This window comes from Gopherus evgoodei, chromosome 7, assembly GCF_007399415.2.
Source record: "Gopherus evgoodei ecotype Sinaloan lineage chromosome 7, rGopEvg1_v1.p, whole genome shotgun sequence".
Lineage (NCBI taxonomy): Eukaryota > Metazoa > Chordata > Testudines > Testudinidae > Gopherus > Gopherus evgoodei.
The window spans coordinates 69205118-69224891 of NC_044328.1; positions in this window are offsets into that span (position 1 = coordinate 69205118).

A 19774-nucleotide genomic window follows, 5' to 3' on the forward strand; every position below is an offset into this window, starting at 1 on the left:
TCCTTTGCGTGACGAGCCCCCACTTCCCAGAGGAGTAGCAGCACTCAGGAATCCCCTGGGTGCCTCTCACAGAGCACCTGCCTCCCAAAATGGTGGTGCCTAGAAAATGACAGACAGCTCAGGGGGTGGAAAGCCACATATCACTGCCACTGGCCATGCACCTTTGCCTCTGGCAAGGAGGGAGTTGGGCACAGACGGCTGGTGGGGGAGACCCAGCAGCGCTAACTAGTGCAGTGCCTTGCAGTGGGCTCCCCAGCTCTGCTCTTGGCCAAGCCAGCCAAAACCACTGAGCCGCAGAGCTTTCACACAGCCTGGCTCCTGCTGCCTCTGGTGCGATGGGGGAACTAAGCCACAGAGGCACTGTGTATTTGGGGGCTGCCCTGGCCCATTTAGCTCTACCCCAGAGGAGAGTTTGTAACCCTTTGTGTGCCAGTTTTGCCTGCTACTTTCCGCTGTCACCAACTTTCACTGAATCTGTCCCAGCCAGCTTCGGTCTGAAAAGCAGAAGACAGTCAATCGCATTCCTATCATACCAAAATGAGTGAAATATCCATCGAGCGTTTCAGCAGAATACAGTGATCACCAGCAAAATGAAATTGCTAGTGATTGAAATCCCAGCACTGGGCTCCATGTTAATGTTTTTTTCCATTGTTTGTGGTACTTCCTGTACTCACTATAGGGAATGCTGGAAGTACCACGGCAGCAAGAATAACTCGCAAGCAGCAATGTCAGCGTTGTACTGGAGGTGGCAGTCATTTCTGGGAATTTAAAGGCTTTTTTTGGTGGGATTGTTGAGCTTTGAAAATGTTCTAGGACAATTCCATGCCATTTTGCAAACGTGTTTGGAAAAAGAAGGTGGCAAATGGATTTGCTAAAGGGCAAACGCTTCCTTGTGTGTTGGATTTTTAATAAAGAGGAAAAAAGGATCTCTGAATATTCCTTTACTCTAGCCAAAACCAGGCTGTCCTGTCTCCTGATGCTTGTCAGTTTACTGGAAAGCCAGGAGTACGTCTTAATTTGTTGGCTGTATGCACAGTGAGAAGGAGAAATTGACCCTACTGGAAATACAGTCTTCTCTTCAGCCCAAAACTCACCCTAAAAATAGTAGCATATGAACTAATACTCTAGAACTCAATCTAAATTGCACTGAAGTTAATGGAAAGATTGCATTGACTTCAATGGTTTTTGGATCAGGGCCTAAATTCATCAGATTACTAAGCCAAAATCAGCCCTGGTGCAAATGAGGAAAATTCCACTGAAATCAACAGAGCTGTGCTGCTTATTTTAAGGGCTGAAATTGACCCATGATCTCAGCCAATCACTGTTTGCAGTGCTGCATTATCCACCCAGGCATTATGCTATCACTTTGGATCTCATCCTGTGTGATGGTGTGTTGAGAGCCTCCTTAGTTAGACGGGGTGGTGCTCAGCACTTTGCAGGACTTGACTCTTATGGAGCTCTGCTCTGGTGAGCCATGCCTGGAATAGGACCATGCTGAGTGCTTTTGACAGCAAAATTCCTGCCCCTGCCTGTAGGATTTCAGTCCAGGAGTTTCACAGAACCTCATGACCCTTTTGGGATGCAAAGGGACTCTCTGTTGGCTTACAGTGTTGGCAAGATTTGGTTAACCCTAAACCATCGCCCGTTAGAAAGCGGAGAGGGGGAATGAACATGCAGACCTGGTCTCTGCAGGCTCAGTCCTGCAATCCTAAATGCCCTCAACTCCCATTGACTTTGAGGGGGTTGAGAGCCCTCAGCACCTATCAGGAATGGGCCGTGAGTGAAGGGCAAACACAGGCGCAATCCTGCTCCTGTTGACACAGGCTGATCCGGGGTACGGTTTTTATTCTGGCGTCAGTCTGGTCAAAGGAAAATTCCAGTGGGTCTGACACTGGTAGAATGGGATTCATTTTTGAATTTGGCCCTTCTTGAACTTTTTCTCCTGCACTGATGCTGAAACCATGTCCTATCAAAGGGGGAATGTGCAATAGCTTGTGATCATTATTGTTCCAACGCTGCTGAACGGTAAGTAATGAAGATCTCACTGACTATAAATTATGTCTCAATTCAAGCTATTATTATTCTTTTAAACAACAGCAACAAATCAACTCCTTCCTACCACCAAAGGAAAAAAGAGCTTATGTCCTAAGGGACAGGGGAAATCACTGTTTTCTTAGTGATCTTTCCAGTCATAGTTTTTGTTTTAGATTTCTGGAGAAAAAAAAAAGAAAAGAAAAGAAAAGATCTGTCTAAAATGGGCAAACCCAACTTCATTTCAACATAATTACTTTTCATTCAGTTACACTCCAGCCCCTCTGTACACTAACTCTTCAGTCTAATTGTTTGATTAAACTCGTATTTCCTCCAGAAAGGTACATAAATAAGTGAATTGTTGAACAAATTAAGAATACTTAACAGCATTGCATCTGAAAAGTAGTTACGCTGATTAAATTTTCTGTCCTTGAGGATTTTCAGGAAATTACTTTTGATCGTCAATAACACAATTAAGTAAACTACACGCACATTAGCATGAATAATTGATAAGAAATTATGTATTACCACGAAGCACTGATTTAATAATTCATGATGCGACACTCTAGTGACTGTGCAAAACTGGATAACATCAAAAAGTCTGTCTGATGTTGCTGGAAACACTGCAATTACAAATGACACCATAGTTTTGTTGTACAATAAAGAAAAGTATCTGATGCATGTTGTAGTTTCTGTTTGTTTAAGAAACAAATAAATTTAGAAAAACTATACCAAGAAGAGTTCTGTATTATTTTCATTCATGGCAGTTTCTCCATAAAAGATTCTGTTATCATTTTGATCAAATGCTGATTCTGCTTAACCATTAAAGTTATTGGAATGGGAAGTCTACTCCAGGATACGTGGTTGAAGCCCTGCTATCTTGCAGTTTTTCAGAACTAGGTGGCTCAGAGCTTTGCAGAGTATATTGTAGGGAACAAACTTCCTCACAGGAGGAATGACTCAACAGGCCTTTTGACACCCCAGTTTCGGATGATTCTGTGATTCCAATATTATGTCAAGCAGCATTAAACATGGAATTTGGATTTGCACTTCCTGGGTTTACAGAACACCATCCAGCTGAGACCCCAAAGCATTTCACAAACAACTCTTGCAAACTCATTTAGAAGAAAGTCGATATTCTCATCCTCATTTAATACAGAGAGTCAAATTCTGCTCTTAGTTACAGCTGTGTAAATCCAGAGTCTGGTAGAATTATTTGGATTTACACCTGTGTAATACAGGGAAGGGTTTGTCCCACAGCAGGTAAATGACTTTCTCAAGGTCACAGGGTAACAAAGTAGGAGAGGCAAGGCTAGAATCCAAGAGTCCTGAGTCTTGGGCCCCACTTAAACACTAGACCTCACTCTCTTCCAGACTGGGGAATCTCACTGCAGATGAGACACCCAGCTGACGTCTGTGCTAAGTGTACTTGGAGATGTCACATAGATATATCAGAGCCATGCCCCTTAAGCCACTACTGTAACGGTTGTCTCAGTATTGCTATAATTAAGTCTGGCCTTTAAAAGTTTATAACTCAGCTATAAAAAGTCATTCAGGCTGAAACCTGGCACAGAAGGTCCTACCCCCAGGGGATGATTTATGCACACACAATTCAAAACCAGCACAGATGATATTTTTCAGTTCTGGGAATGAAAACTAGAAGCCTCAGATTTGGGAGGCATTTCACATGCAAATAATTTTTTTTAAATGGCTTACTTCAGTTTGGGCTAAAGTCGACCAAGAGATTTAATTGTTCATTAATTGATATCACTAGTGTGAGCCAGGTGTAGTGCGAACAGTCTAAATGCACACTTCAGCTACGTCATCCTGGCAAAGAAACCTCAGTCCTGAGCTATTGATGCCCCTGAGTTCTGACCCAGAACATAGCTTAGATGATGTCCCTCAACCACGCTTAGTAGCCTCCCCCTTTGGCTACTATCCCAGGCTTTATTCCCACCTCACACAGCTCCATCAACATCCCTACCTCAGTCTTGCCCAACACCCCTGCTATTCCAGTCCGGGATTCTACCAAGAGTCTTGTGACAGAGTGCTGACCCCCCGTCAGATCTCAGCACTCTGATCACTGTAGCCTCAATTAGTTCCCCCAGTCACAGGTGATGGAATAATTAACTAACCAGAAGGAAAGGCTGGGGAGATAAGGAACTAATTAGCCCTCAGCTGACCAACCTGATAAAAACTCGGGACTGACTTGTTACAGGGGACGAGGACAAGGCTAGCTGAGCCTGCAATGAAGGAGCTCCTTAGAAAGGAGGAGACCTCCTAAGGTCCTAGCAAAGAAGGGCTGAATGTAGTAGAGCTTAAAACTGTGGTGTTGCACTATACTGGTGTTGGTGGATGGAGCTAGAATCACATGCAGCCTGAACCCAAAAAGGAAGTGAGTCTGAGCAGTTTTTGGGGCATCAGAGGATGGGGGCAGAGCGTGGCCCTGTCACAGGTCCCAATTAATTGTTGTTGATGCCTGGAAGGTGTAATTTGACAGTGGAGCCCTATTGACATGGGAGAAGATTCACTCACGGAGGAGGCCATTACCATTTCCCCCATGTTGGGTTAAACTGAGGGCAGCTGCTCCAGGGATAGTAGGGAACCTTTCTATTATAGCCACAAATTAAAGGTCTGATCCAAGCCCATCCAGGCTGATCAACTGGGGTACATATTTCCATTGACTTTCCTGAGCTTTGGATCAGGATCTGATGCAGCCGCTCCAGAGAAATGTCTGATCCTCGCCAAGCCAACTGGGAAGGAGAGATTGGCAGACTTGCTCTGATTTGCTGCAGTGGTATTTCAGAAAAAGCTAATACTGTCCTCTCCTGAATCAATCAGCCACCCTCGTTTGCATGTAACTAGCTCACATTGCACCTGGCCTCGGCACTGTGACCTCTGATAGGAGTAAACCATGTAAACTGGCCCACATGGCTGCTGTCAGTTACTCATGGTGAGGCTGGTTGGCTGTTACACCACCCTCCTCTGCCTGCAGGTGCTTTTCTGCTGTCATTACAGCCACCAGTTGCCTGGAGGTCTGGCCAGCTGGGTAAGCAGGAGCAGCTTGAGCTAGAAAGTGGCTAAGCATGCCATTCAGCATGGGTAGCTAGGCTTCAGAACTGCTCCCATACTGAGCCCCAGCTCCACAGTCCAGCAGCACCAGTGTCAAGATCCCTCCCTCCCATGCCGAAGTCAGTGGAAGCAGGAGCATCCGCCCAAGTAACTTCCAAAGAAGGCAGGTCAGGATTGAGGGGGGAAGAGTGAGATTGACAGAGTCCTAGGCCTATGGGGGAGCAATAAGGGTCGAGCACACAGGATATAGGTAAGACACTGGCAGTGGCCCCAATTGCCTGGCATAAGCTCTTTGGGCCCAGACCCCAAGCCTCTTAACACTACTGCAATATCACTGTGTAAAGACATAGCAGTGTCAATGGTGACTGAGTGCAGTGGTTGTTGTGCAGGGCTGGCTGCTGTTCTGGGGGCAATGCTGTTAACGGGGTTGGGGTTAGTATCATGTCATGGGAGCATCTCTGTCTGGTGGCGTCCGGATCTGCCAAGTATCATTGTGATGGGGTCTATACCAACCTCATCCTGGCTCTGCATGGATTAGTGGGGACCTGAAAGGCCAATTAACCCACTTGGTTGCATCCAAAGGCAGGGGAGCGGGGGGGGGGGGAAGGCCTAATTAAAGAGGATACCAGCTGGGGAGGAGCTGGGTGGTTCTATAAAGACACAAAGCCTGGAGCAGAAGAGGCTGGTACAGGAAAGAAGGGAGAGTTCATCAGGTATTCTCTTGGCTGTGGAGGAACACAAAGGAGCAGCAGGAGCTGGTGCAGAGCAGGTTGTGATGGTGCTGTCTAGAGCTGGGATACCCTGCTGGGTCGAGGCCTCATGTGGGGCTCAGAGGTAAAGGGGAAGAATTAGCTCAACCAGGAAAAGGCAGAGCTCAAGAACAGGAGGACCCTGGAGGGGTGTGGCAGGGGTAAGACTTGCAGGTGGAGGGACCTGGGGAGTGAAACGCTGTCAGGAGCCTGGCTGTGAGGGTTGTGGTGGACCAGGACCGCAGCCACGGGCAGGATCTGGAGGTCCAGGGGGACAGTCCTGGGACTCTGGGAGGTGTTCAGAGGAACAAAGCAAGGGAAATCTATGAGGTACTAATGGTGAAACCAGAGGAGGATAGAAGTTGGGTTAAATTGGGGATTTACTGGATGATGGCAGGGTGGAGGGAGCCGAGAGAGAAGGGTGACCACAGAGTGGCCGTGAGAGAGGCCTGCTGACAGGCTGCAGTAGGAAGGAGTCCATGGAGGCAGCTTCAAGGAGTCTGACAGAGCAGACCTTGGCTGTTGGTTATTGGGTCCCTGGACTGGAAACCAGCATAGTGAGAGGGCCTGCCCTGGGATCCCCTGCCAGCCAGCAGGAAATGGCCAAGCATCCCCGGCAGTATGAGGATAAGAACACTTTAAAGCCCTGAGAGAAGGGTGGAAGGACCCTGGGGCCCAAAGCTGGGGCTGAAGATCCTCCTGTAAGGACAATGGACTCTTACCTGTTGGACTTTTTGTTTTCCCAGAAGGGATGGGACTTGTGAGACCTGGTTGGAAGGCTGAGTAAGAAGAAGAAGCTGATTACCGCAGAGCCGGTAGCTGTTGGCAGGGCATGCTAGAGAGGAGGAGCACTAGGTGCCTGCTGGCAGGTAAGCATGTCTGGGAGGCTTCTTCTGCTGCTGCCCTGTAGATAAATTGAAAGCTTCATTGACGAAAGCTCTCTGGTCCCTGCCTTTCACTAGCTCTGAGTAGAAACATTACTTTTTAAACTTGCATTTTAAAATCTGGCTGAGGAAGAATGGTCCAGATGTTAGGGCTCTAGCCAGAGATATGGGTTCAACTCCCTGCACTGCCACCGACTCCCTGTGCAATCTTGGGTAAGTCGCTTAGTGCCCCTGTGTCTCAGTTTCCCCCATCTGTAAAATGGGGATAACAGCCATTGAAGATGGTGAGATGCTCAGGTGATGGACAGAGGGGCCACTGAAGTACCTTAGATAGATTGTTTATGATTATATGAAAACTTGTTGCAAAACATGCAAGTGAGCTCACCTCATTTATTTGCATAAAATGTCACAAATTGCTCTGACAGCCCTAACTGGCATTTGGGAGGAAGAGTGGCTCCTGTGTTCTAAGTGTCAGAGAGGTAGCCATGTTAGTCTGTATCCACAAACAACAATAAGGAGTCCAGTGGAACCTTAAAGACTAACAGAGTTATTTGAGCATAAGCTTTCATGGGTAAAAAACCCCACTTCTTCTGATGCAACTGAAGAAGTGGGGTTTTTAACTCATGAAAACTTATGCCCAAATAAATCTGTTAGTCTTTAAGATGCCAGTGGACTCTTCATTGAACTGTGTTCTAGGTTCTGCTGGCTTCCCTCTTTCTCCTTGTACAGATGGCCCTGCCATGGTGTCTCCCTTGGTGGCCAGGAAGGAACCTTCACGGTCTGGTCCTTAACAACACACAGCTGGTTTACAGTATGCTTGTAAAGCAGGCCAGTGGGAGTCAGGCAGAAAGTGTGTGTGTTAAGAGGATGACTGGTAGCCAGAGGGAGGGCTGTAGTTGCCAGGGTGCTATGCTCTTTATGACATCACTCCTTTTGAAGAAGCCCAGGGGCTGCATCCCTGGGAAGGGAGAGGAGATCAAAGGCCCGGACCCGATGGAAAAGATGGGGAATACCAAGGAGGCAGGATATAAATGTTCCACTGGGGCAGAATTAACACCTCTGGACTCGGAGCTCAGAGTGGTCAGGGGACTTCAGTGGTATGGTTCATGTGAAAAACAACTCCTGTAGCAACAGCGGGTGAGGAAGGATGGTCTAGTGCAATGGTCTCCAATCTTTTTCATCTGGCAAGTGCCAGATGACCAGCCATGGAGGACCATGATGGCAGATGAGCATCCACTGAAATGCCGCTGACAAGCAGCAATGTCAATAGGCGTTGCTCCGAAATACCGCCTACAAGCAGCGTCATCCAGAGGCATCGCCGCAGAAATGCCACTGAAAATCTGCATTTTGGCAGTGACACCTCTGGATGATGTTGCTTGTCAGCGGCATTTTGGCTGATGCTCGTCCACCAGCCAGTATGCCGGCACACTTAGTTGCCCTGGCGGGTGCCATGGTACCCAGGGGCACCAGGTTGGGGACTCCTGGTCTAGTAGATGGGGACTCAAGAGATCTGGATTCGCTTCCCAGCTCAGCTACAGACTCCCTATGTGACCTTGGGAAAGCCACTTCATCTGCCCTGTACCTCAGTTCCCCATCTGCCCAATGAGGTTAATACAACCCCACTTCATAGGTCTCTCACACTAACCAGGATAAATCCCTTCATGGTCCTGAGGTGCTTAGTTACTATGGCGATGAGGGCCATATAAATATCTGGATAGAGAGTGCTCCTGAGCACTGACTGGAGGGAATAGCACCACCTGCTAAAGTAACCGTCCCACCCTCTGCAGCATCTGGGCTGTCTTGGAAATTTCCCAACCCAGCCCCAGTCAGGCCCAAGCCTGGTTAGTGTGAGAGACCTGATAAGATCACAACATAAGGTTTGCTGTGTCTGTGGTTCCTTTGGCTTCTAGTATGTGTGTCAGCCACAGGGGCCATCATGACAGGTGAAGAACATTGGTTTTTAAAATCCTCACCTCAGCTGGCTTAATGAATTTTCAGAGAAACCAGCACAAATACAAGCTCCCTCATGAGTGCCTATGAAGTGTGTCCCCTTGGCAAACCCACAGAATATCAGAGTTGGAAGGGACCTCAGGAGGTCATCTAATCTAATCTCCTGCTCAAAGCAGGATCACTCCCCAGACAGATTTTTGCCCCAGATTTCTAAATGTTCCCCTCAAGAATTGAACTTGTAACCTTGGGTTTAGGAGGCCAATGCTCAAACCACTGAGCTATCCCTCTCAGGAAACAGTGAGCTCCAGTATAGAGAGAAATATCCTGTGAAGAGAGGAGGAGGAATGGCCACAGAAAGTCAGATTATAATACTGAATGGTCTTGACTCGTTTGTCTGTGTCTTTCTCGGAGATGGGGATGAAATTCAAAGAATATCCCATCAGTTTTCATCCTGATTTTGAAATGAGCTCACTGCGGGTCTGATTGTTCGGGTTCGTGTTCCAGAGAGGCTTGAGTGGTTGAGTTTGCTACAAGTGTTGGTGGGAAGAGGATCTTTTCAGTTTAATCAGCTGCAGATGCAGTGGGAACTCCTACAAAACCAAGTGTGGATGATTTGAGTTTGTTTTTCATTGAATTGTTTTACCACATGAAATAACGAGATCTGATCATGGGTTACCTCAGCTGAAAAGCTGAGAGAAGACCAGATCTCATGCTATTTCAGCCCCATAAATGGCTCCATGAGACACTAAAAACAAACAAACCCCTTGTGATAAACCTAATCATAAATAAAAACAAATACAAGAAGTAATCGGTGTCAACCCCCTGGAAGATCTGACCTGTTTAATGTATTTATGTGGCCTGCATGACACATTCAGATTCTGCACAATCTCTGCTTTCTCTCATCTAAAAAGTAAACTTCTTGCCCTCTTTATTGCAAAGAAAAGCTTCTGTATCTGACCCAAGCATAAATGACAGTGACATTTGCCAGAGTCTGCAGACAGCCTGAAACAATAGCTCTGAGAGGTGTGAACACTCATCACCCTCCATGAATGTAATTGGGTTAGTAATTGTCAGCTTTAGCTACATCACTGGCAATCATTTCAGCAGCTGGGGCAGCTGAGTGGGTGGGAGTGAAGCTGACATGCTGGAATTTGGATGTTGCTGCAGGGCAAGAAAAGTAGGAAGAACAGGAGAGAGACAGGCAGGTGAGAGATAGAGAGAGAAACCAAGAAAAGAGAATGTGAGGAGGGAGGGAGGCAGAAGAGAAATGAGCAGAAATAGCTCTAAATAGCTATATGAGTAAGTGGACTCTCAAGGGAAAATATTGTCACATTCAGCCGCACTTATTGGGAAAATAAGTTATTCTATCAAGTCTCTTAAACCATACTCTAAAATCTGAGCTCCAGCCAGTAGTGCATTAAGTAATGTGACTAACAGCTGTCGGGTGTGGTTCAGTCTCCTCATCCTCTTTCCAGAGGGAGAATTGTGTGTGCAGTGAGTGTTTTGTTTTGGTAAGGCTCTGTTTTGAGTTGTGGGGGTGCGGTGTTTTAATGGCTGTACTGCCCTGTGTTTCTACTAGTGAAGCGAAGGCAGGTTGGAGAAGTGTGCCAGGCACATGGAGAGGAAGGTGTGCTTTGTTCCTAACTGAGTTTGTTCTATAGCCTTGGCCCACACCCTCACGTGGATAGTTCCACTGGGCCTGATGAGGGCAGTTCTTGACCATGGAACCCATCCCACAGCTCTAGGCTCTTTTAAATACCCCAAGTCCAGAGCACGGAGTTCCTCAAAGATATGGACTAAGACTTTTGAACTAGAATCTCTAGTCCATGGGAAGCCAGTGCAGAGAGCAGAGGCCTGTTTTGATGTGCTTGTGGTTGTCTGCGTTGCTGAGGAGATGTGCTGCAGCAGTCTGTGCTATTTAAAGTTTCCTAAGGGATGATGCCTTCATGCCTAGCTGTGTCACATTTCTATAGTTCCACTGAAAGGTGACAAAGGAGTGAATAACTAAGCCAGGCACCTGCTGGGATGAGATGGAGTTTCCTAGTCAACCAGAGATGATAGAAAATGTTACTTGTGGTTGCTGCTATGTAAGAGCTTAGCATCAGTGAGGAATCCAAGAACACTCCTAAATTATAGGCTGAGCTGGCCAATTGGCTAAGCTACTGAACTAATAGTAAATAAGGACCATACCTAAGAACTAGATTGTGCCTGGACTGCATCTCTGTGATAGCCACCACAATACAGTGTGGATCTTTGTCCCCCTCTAGTGACTAAAGCACAGGAAGCGGTTATGAATCTGCTACTAAAAGCCCAGCAGGATGCAGGTCATTACCTCAAATAAGAGCAGTCCCTACTCTTGGAGGTGGAGGCCCCTCAAACAGTACCTACAGGCATCCCTGTGAACATGGATTAATTATTTCAAAGGTGATATTTTTGGTTTAGTGACTCCATGCATCTGAAGAAGTGGGTTTTTTACCCACGAAAGCATATGCCAAAATAAATCCTTTGGTCTTTAAGGTGCCACCAGACTCTCTCTTTTTTAAATTTTGTGAAAAGTGGTTGACTTTGTTAGCATTTTTCTTGTTTGTGAAAAATTTCGTGACTTTTTTCATGGAAAATGTTGTCAAAATGGTTACTAAAGCTTTCTGATTCCTGAGGAATAAGGCTTTGATACAAATTTTAGTTAATAATAAAAAGAAAAGGGTTTCTATTTAGAAAGAAAGCAACTTGGGAATTTCATAGCTCTTCTCAAAGCTGGACTCTTGCAGCTCTACCGCCCGAGGGCATTAATACCATAGGGCATTTGTGCCACTTGCATCCCTGCCTCTGGACGAAAGCCTGAGAACTACCTGGCCTAGCAGCAGAGAGGTGTGTGGGCGGGCTGGGGGAAAGGGCACTGTGTACCTGCTACTACCACTACAGGAGCAGGGAGTAGATGAAGCTTTGGATCCAGTCCCCCATGTCCTAGCTAGGAGAGCTGAACCAGTGTGACATGAGAGGTAATAATTTGTCACTGGGATAGACCATTAGCCCACAATCCTTTGGGTGCCTCTTATAATCTTTGTACCACTAGCTAGCTGCAAAGTTCAGTTATCACCTAATGACCACAGTCTAGTCCTGCTCCTCAAAGCCCAGTGGCTTCTTGCTGGTTCTCTGTCTGCTATATGGGCACCTCTGCATAGAGCTAGACTGGAGCGCACTGGGGAATCACAGTATGGCCCTTTCTAGGGGGCACTATACAAGACAGCACAACTGGATAGTCCCCATGGAGTGGCTTGGCCACCTCTGATGCCAGGTCACCATGCAGTTAGCGACCTATCTAGTTAGAGAGAGAAATAGTCAGATTCTCCATTGCCCTGCACTCTGTAGTGTTCACACCAATGCAATGAGTGCATCTTATTCCCAATGTGGTATAAATGACTGCCCAAGGAGAATCAGGCCCACAGTATCCAGGTAGTGAGGTCTGAACAATGGTTAAAGTTGATTAAATCAGGAGGAGTTTTCAACACTCTGGCCAGAGAAGAGGGTGAGATCTCCCTCTGCTTTAAATGAAGGGAAGCCATAAGCCCACCACTTCCTTATTTTAACCTCTGAGCTTAAAGGTGCATACTTTATTATCTTTGTTTCTGCTCTTCATCTCTCTTGCTATTCCCCTTCCATCCCCACCCTGCCCAGATAATGTGCCATCAAGTGGGACCCTCTAGGCAGATTTTTATACACGTTTGAATTTATCCTGTGCTCTGACCCATCAGAAGATACCATGAGAGCCTCTGGGGTTACTGCAATCCACCACAATAGTGCACAGTGTAATTAAATGCTCAATAGGGCACTGGGAGGCACCGCGGCTGCTGAGTTGAAGCCCTCTCTGAAGGCTGGTAACCACTCTGGGGAACTGATCAGCACTCTGGTATAAGAGGAAGTTGGATTTGCCTCAGCACCAGTGAGGAGTCCACAGAAATCCACAGGAGTCATTTGTTTCCAAGGCTTTGAGGAAAAGACCATCTCCAGTGCCAGTATAGGAATGGAAGAGTCTTGCACTGAAACCCATGAGATGATGCTTCAGCCTCCCAAGGGGTGACTCAAGCATCTGATGTATTCAAGCCAAGGCCATGTTTACAGCCAGCGCTGTGGGAGCTCTAAGGAAGTGCTAAGTAATAAGCAAGTCACTGTGGTTGCCTGTCGATGTTTCGCATTGCTATTGCGCACACAGTCAGTGCTGCTGAGCAGGGCAGGTGCCAGACAGGGAAACCTTTGAAAGTTATCCTCTGGCTGCTCTTTAGGGAATCTCAGGCAAGTTGGTAAGCAGGGTCACTGGGCACAGGAAAAGGGAAGGCACCTTGGGAATGGGCAGGAGCAACAAGCTGTGAACATCCATCGAAAAGGTCAAACACCAAATGAGGACAAGTTCCCAGGGATGTTGTAAAACCCTTTTGGTCTGCCACATTTCAAGTGATGCTCTCTATATGATAGACCATGCACATATGCATGGGCGAAGCGTGAGGAGATGAGACGCAGGATCTAAAGGGCCTGTGGCAATTGAAACAACAGTCCTGAGATGGGTAACTCATTAGGATGCATGTTATGGTGTACTATGGATGAAGAACATAAGGCATGGTGATGTGAATGGGGCAGCCCAATAGGACCACCCTTTATTACAGAGCATTGGTAAATATGTAACCAGGGAACTTCTGTCTCTTGCCTTCAAAATCTTCTTGTTGATATTATAGTAGGTGATTTATCTTAGCACAAGATCGGTCATGGAGCAAACCAGGGCTGGTTCCAGGTTTTCTGCCACCCCAAGCATCAGGAAAAAAAATGGATTGCTCCGCTTCATTTTTCAGCAGCAGGTCCTTCGCTCCCTCTTTTCCTCTTTGGCGGCACTTTGGCAGCAGCTCAAAGAGGAAGAGAGGGACTGAGGGACCCACCGCCAAATTCCTGGAAGTGCCTCCCCAATATTGGACAGAGTGCCGCCCCTTTGTTTTGGCTGCCCCAAGCACCTACTTCCTTAGCTGGTGCCTGGAGCCGGCCCTGGAGCAAACATCCTCAGACTTTTGGGGAAATCAGGGTCCAGCCTGCAATGCTCGCAGAGCAGATGCCAGCTCATGCCAAGGCCCCAGGCCTCACTGAACACTTACAAATACGCAGCTGGAAACCAGTTTTGCTTACCTGTCTTATACTTGCCAATTCAAAGTGTCTTTCAGGGCTAACCCACACAAAATAACATGGGGACCTCTTTGCTTTTGTTTAGGGATCTTTGCTCCTCAGAGGCCAGACCATGTGAAAGAGATTCAGTTTCTCCTTCACAGAGATTTTTATCCCCCCCCACTCGAGTCCAAACTGCTGGGATGAGTTCATGTGCAGATCTCTCCTTCCTGGAGGGAGTTAGGAATGCAATCAACAAAGTCTCTATCCTTTGATGTTACACAATAGGTCATTTGCCTCCAATGGGCCATGGACAAGCACTTTACCTTAATCAATGCTTTTTTTCCTGTTTGAGTTACACAAGTACCAAGGTTTACAATGAAAACACGCAACATAACTTTATACCACAGGCTATAGAGGTGATAAGTGAGATCAATACACACAGCATCGTACAAGCATATCATAATGTCTAAACACTAGCCACATACTTATCAACTTTACATCTAATATCTATATTAATAATGCTAACAGGGTGTGATGGAGTAGGGACTGTCTGTGTGGGGGACGGGAGAGCCAGGGATTACTTTAGGTGAGGGACAAGTGCTCAGCCTGTAACCTGAGCCAGGGAGGAGGGTCAACACCTTTGCCCAGGAAGGTGGACAAAGGAAGGGGCCGGCTGTAGGGGAATTAAGTTGGTTTCTGTTTTGGGCTGGGTGGGGGGGAATTCAGGGAATCCTAAGCTGGGATCCAAGCACCCTGAACCCCCAGAAGGACTCGATTGAGGGGTCCTGACTGTGCCAACAAGCTCTGCTGTAACCTGCATTCCTGTTGTCCAATAAACCTTCTGTTTTACTGGCTGGCTGAGAGTCACTGTGGGTCCCAGGAAGAGGGGTGCAGGACTGGACTCCCCCACACTCCATGACACAGGGGTAGCCATGTTAGTCTGGATCTGTAAAAGCAGCAAAGAGTCCTGTGGCACCTTATAGACTAACAGACATATTGGAGCATGACTTTCATGGGTGAATACCCACTTCTTCTGATGCATGTGAATTGACAGAGTACTACAAATCTGTCACCTTGTGAATGATACACAAATGAGTATTAGTCTATGTATGCTTGCTTGCATGTGTAAGCAACTCATTTCTTTTTTCTAGTTAATAAACCTTCAGTTAGATTATTACAGGATTGGCTGCAGGTAGAATGACCAGATGGCAAATGTGAAAAATCGGTACAGTGGGTAAGAGGTAATAGGAACTATGACAAAGTTCCTCCTCTACCTTGGTGGGTCCTGCTCTTATTGGCAGATTTGCTCCCCTCACAGATTCACCCTGTGGGTCAGGAAACAGCCCAGAGACCTTCACCTCTGGTAGAAGTCACAGTCCAGATCAATTCCTCCTGTGTCAGATCAGGAGTTGGGAGGTTTGGTGGGATCCCAGGCTCACCCTCTACTCTGGGTTCCAGCCCAGGGCCCTGTGGACTACAGCTGTCTAGAGTGCCTCCTAGTACAGCTGCACAACAGCTACAACTCCCTGGGCTACTTCCCCATGGCCTCCTCCCAACACCTTTAGCCTCACCACAGGACCTTCCTCCTGGTGTCTGATAATGCTTGTACTCTTCATTCCTCCTGCAATATGTCTTCTTGCTCCCAGCTCCTCAGGTGCACACCACAAACTGAAATGAGGTCCCTTTTAAACTCAGGTGCCCTGATGAGTTAGCCTGTCCTAATTGATTGTAGCAGTTTCTTAATTGGCTCCAGGTGTCTTAATTATCCTGCTTGTGTTAATGGTTCTAGCAGGTTCCTGATTACTCTAGTGCAGCCCCTGCTCTAGTCCCTCAGGGAGCAGACGCCTGCTTCTTCTGGGGCCAGTAGCAGATTTCCCTTTGACCGCTCTTCTGTAGAGGAAGAAGGGAGAGGGCTGCTGCTGCTGCTGCTGTTTCCTGCTGGGCACTGGGCCCTCACTGCTGCTGTTTCTGCTGCTGTTCCTGCTCCTGCTGCTTCCCTGGCTGGGCTAGACACCACCACCTACCCCTCTCTCTCCTGTCTGTTTGCTGGCTGGCTGGTGGTTCCCCCCACCACCTCAGTTACTGCTGTTATTCCACCTACAGCCCCTTGGGGGGGGCTGCTGGCCTGCTTCCCAGAGAGGAGGGGAGTAAGGGACCCCAGCTCTTGTTGCTGAGACCACCACCCTCTGAGCGGGGTCCCTCCTGCCTGGACGCCAGACCACCACCACCTGGAGCTGCTGGGCCTACTGTGGCTGTTGCTGGGGAGCCGTTGGTGCCCGGAGGAGGAGAGGAAGGAGGAGAGGACCACCCGCTGCTGGAGACAGTATGAAGACCACTGTGGAGGGGGCTTTTCTGGACTGAGTCTTTTTCAAACTGTGCTCTTGTGGTGGGGGTTTGGACTGTGTCCGCTGGGGCACCGGGGGTGTGGCGTGGAGCCTGTCCCCAGTCCATCTGTCTCCCCCTTCGCCCCCACCACCATCGTTGCCCCCTCCACCACCCCCGCTGGCTGTTTTCCTTCTGCTTTGGACTCCTGCCTCTGGGTCTGAGCTGCTCGCCTGGCTCACCACGCCCACTTCCACCATTTGGGCCTGCAGCAGCAGCAGCCAACCATTGACTTTTTGGCACAAGTGCCTGTGGGTGCACCACCTCCCCCCTCATACTGGACTGACCCCCTCCCCTTTGCCACATTTGTCCACCCCACCTATTTCCCTCTGCTGCCTGATAGTTCCGCCCCGGCCCTGTAGCTGTCCCCGTGGTCCCTCTACCCCAATCTCAGCTCGCCCTTTCCCCCCACCCTGTGCTCCCCCAGCCCTCATCGGTTCCCCCCCATGCGCCCACGCCCCCTCTCAGGCGCTTGTGCCCTTCCCCATTTGGTTTCCCCTTGTTCACTGCACTCCCCCCTCTGCCGTTGCCCCCCTGCTCCCCTAGTGCAACTGGAGGAGCCGGAACCCCCCTCTGCGTTGGTGCCCTGCAACAATCCCACCCTTAGTCCTTGGTTGCTCCCTACGCCCCTTTAGCCTTCCCCTTCTGGCGCCCTCCTCCCCTGCCTGCAGCCTAGCGGGGAAGGGTGGCCGCCTCCTCTCCTTCCCCTCCCCTCGCTGTTTGTCCCCCTCCTCGCTCTCGTTATGGTGGGGGATGCGGCGGGGGAGACCCCTCGCGATGCTCCCACTACCCCTCCTCCACCTGCCCCCGTGTCCACTGCCCAAGCCTCTACCTCGACCGCCGCTGCCGATCCACCTACCACCGCCCCTGCTGGGGCACCGGCGGCGGCGAGTACTGGGGAGACCTCCGTTGCTGCCACTTCTCTCGCCCCTTCTGATTCGGGGGGAGCCCCCCCAGCCGGTGGGAAGGGTCGGGGTGGGAAGAAGGGTAAGGGCCCCGCTAGAAAGGCCAGGCCCTCCATGGCGGAGACTGCCCCCGCTGCCGCAGCCCCGCTACCGGCTGCGGCATCCCTCCCCGCTATTCCCTCCACCAGCTCTGCAGATGTCCCTCCCTCGGCCCCCAGGGCGTACGCCCAGGTGGCGGCGGCCCCCCCGCCTGCTGCTGCTCCTCTGACCGCTGCTTCCGCTACCATCTACAGCGGCCGGGGCCCCTTTCCCACTTTGACTAGGAAGCACGGCGTCCGTTGCCTCCTGGTGCCCGCCTCGCCCCACGTGGAGACCTACGTGCGGGCGTTGGCGAGGGTGGTGGGGCCCACGGCCATCGTGGCGGCCTCCAAAATGTACGGGAAGGTGGTCTTCTTCCTGGCATCAGAGGCCGCCGCCCAGGAAGCGGTAGAGACAGGCCTGGCGGTGGGGGGCGTGTTCGTCCCCCTGGAGCCGTTGGAAGACCTGGGGGTCCGCTTAATCTTGACCTCCGTCCCTCCCTTCCTGCCCAATGCCGTCCTGCTGCCCGCCCTTTCTGCCCTGGGACGCCCCATCTCTGTCATCAGCCCTCTCCCCTTGGGCTGCAAGGACCCCGCCCTCCGTCATGTTCTCTCGTTCCGCCGGCAAGTGCAGCTTCTACTGCCGCCGGCGGCGCGTGGCGGAGAGGCGCTCGAGGGGTCCTTTCTGGTCCCCTACCAGGGAGCCCACTACCGGGTGCATTACTCAACGGGGGAGGCTCGGTGCTACCTCTGCAGGGCGATGGGGCACGTCCGGAGGGACTGTCCCTTGGCCCAGCACGGAGGAGTGTCCGGGACCCCCGAGCCCTGGCAAGGCGCCGGCCCTGTCATCGCCGGTGCCCCTGGCTGCCCAGCACCCGAAGCTGCCCCTCCTCCTCCTTCTCGATCCACCTCTGTGGAGGAGGGTGTGGCAGGGCTACCGCCGGACGTGGTAGAGGGCTCATCCCAGAGGGAATCCTCTCTGGTTTCTGCTGTCCCACCACTGCCTCCCCGAGTCCCTGAGCCATTGCCCTTGCCCCCCGAGCCGACCCCTGTTAGCCAGCCCCCGGATGATGCCATGGAGGGCTGGTCCTTAGTGCAGGGGAAGCGGGGCAAGCGGAAGGCTCGAGTTTCCTTACATCCTTCGGATTCGGAGGCCCCCCAGAAGAGCAGGAAGGGGGGCGCCGATGCCAAGTCTTCCGCCTTGCCCCCTGATGACTCCCGTTGTGTGGAGCTGGCTGGGGATGCTGTGGCAGCACCGGAGGGTAACACCGCCCCTCCTCCGGGGTCCCTTCCCGTGGAAGCCCCCAAGGGAGCCTCTCTCGCCCCCTTCCCACTTGGCGCCTCTGCGAGTGCCGCGGTGGGTATCGCCTCGGGTGCTGGCGGGGAGGGCCCTGGGGTGGTGGACGGTGATCTCCCTCCCATCTACGCGGAGATCGAGGCCCTGGATTTGACCCCGGTCACGCAGGGGGAGGACGACCCTCTGCCGGCGGGCCTCGATCTGGGCCACCTCACTACATCCCCCCTGTCCCCGGGTTCCCTTCCCCTACCCGCTGTTTCTGCTCTCACCTCTGAGGGTCCCCTGGAATCTTCCCTCGACTCGGCTGTGGGTGGCACTCTGTTGGCAGCTGCCGAGCCCCTTGGGGCGATGGCCAGTGCCCCGCTGCCGGGACCCGCTTCCCAGGGGGTGTCCCTGTTTGGTGTGGAGGACCTGCCCTCCTTCCCCAGCGGGGACCCCATTGACCACCATCTCTCTCTGGATGCCGAGGCTGCCGCACGTGCCACAGTGGCTGAGCCCGGCATCGTTAGGGGTCCCCTGCCCACTTCCCAGATCCTTGAGCCTGGCCAGGAGGAGCCACCTTCCGGCGTCTCACCTATGAGGGCTCCGGATCCTGCCTCTACCTCCTTCCCGGATTCTCTCCCTGATCCTCGCCCTACTCCTGTTGGCTCTGTCCTTGTCCCCCCCACTTCCTGTGATGCCAGTGCCGCCCCTGGCAATCCTTCCCAGGGAGCGGGTTCACTAGTTCTTTCCTGTCCCGACCCCCCAGGGGCTGCTGTTCCCCTTCCACCGCCCCTTCTTGATTCTGGGAGCGGGGCGGGTCGTGTGGCGTCGGTCCATCTGCTGCCACGTTGGGGATCTGCCCCTGCCTACCCGCCTCAGTGGGCCACGGGGCTGTGACGGGGGCCCCACTGGGGGCCAGTCATCGATCAGTGACCCCACCCCCCCATGCGCTGAGGGAGGAGCTGCGGGAGTTCCTCGAGGACGTCCGTGGCTCCCGGAACAAAGTCCATCTTGCGCTCCAGCGGTGGGGGGATTTCCATCAGGTCCTCCGGGCCGCGAGGGCCCTCATGGGGGAGAGTAAGAGGACCGGGAAGCAGACCGCCGCGGCCTACGGGCGGGTCCGTGTCTTCCGTGACTCCTTACTCACCTTCGGGGTTGGTCACGGATTGCTGCGCGGCCTGCCGGAGGCCGTGGGCGTGTCTGCCAGCGAGGATCACCCCCAGCCCTCCTCATGGCGCCGATCATCCTTGCCACCTTAAACACCCGAGGCTGTAGGATGGGTCTCCACAGGAGCCAGGTG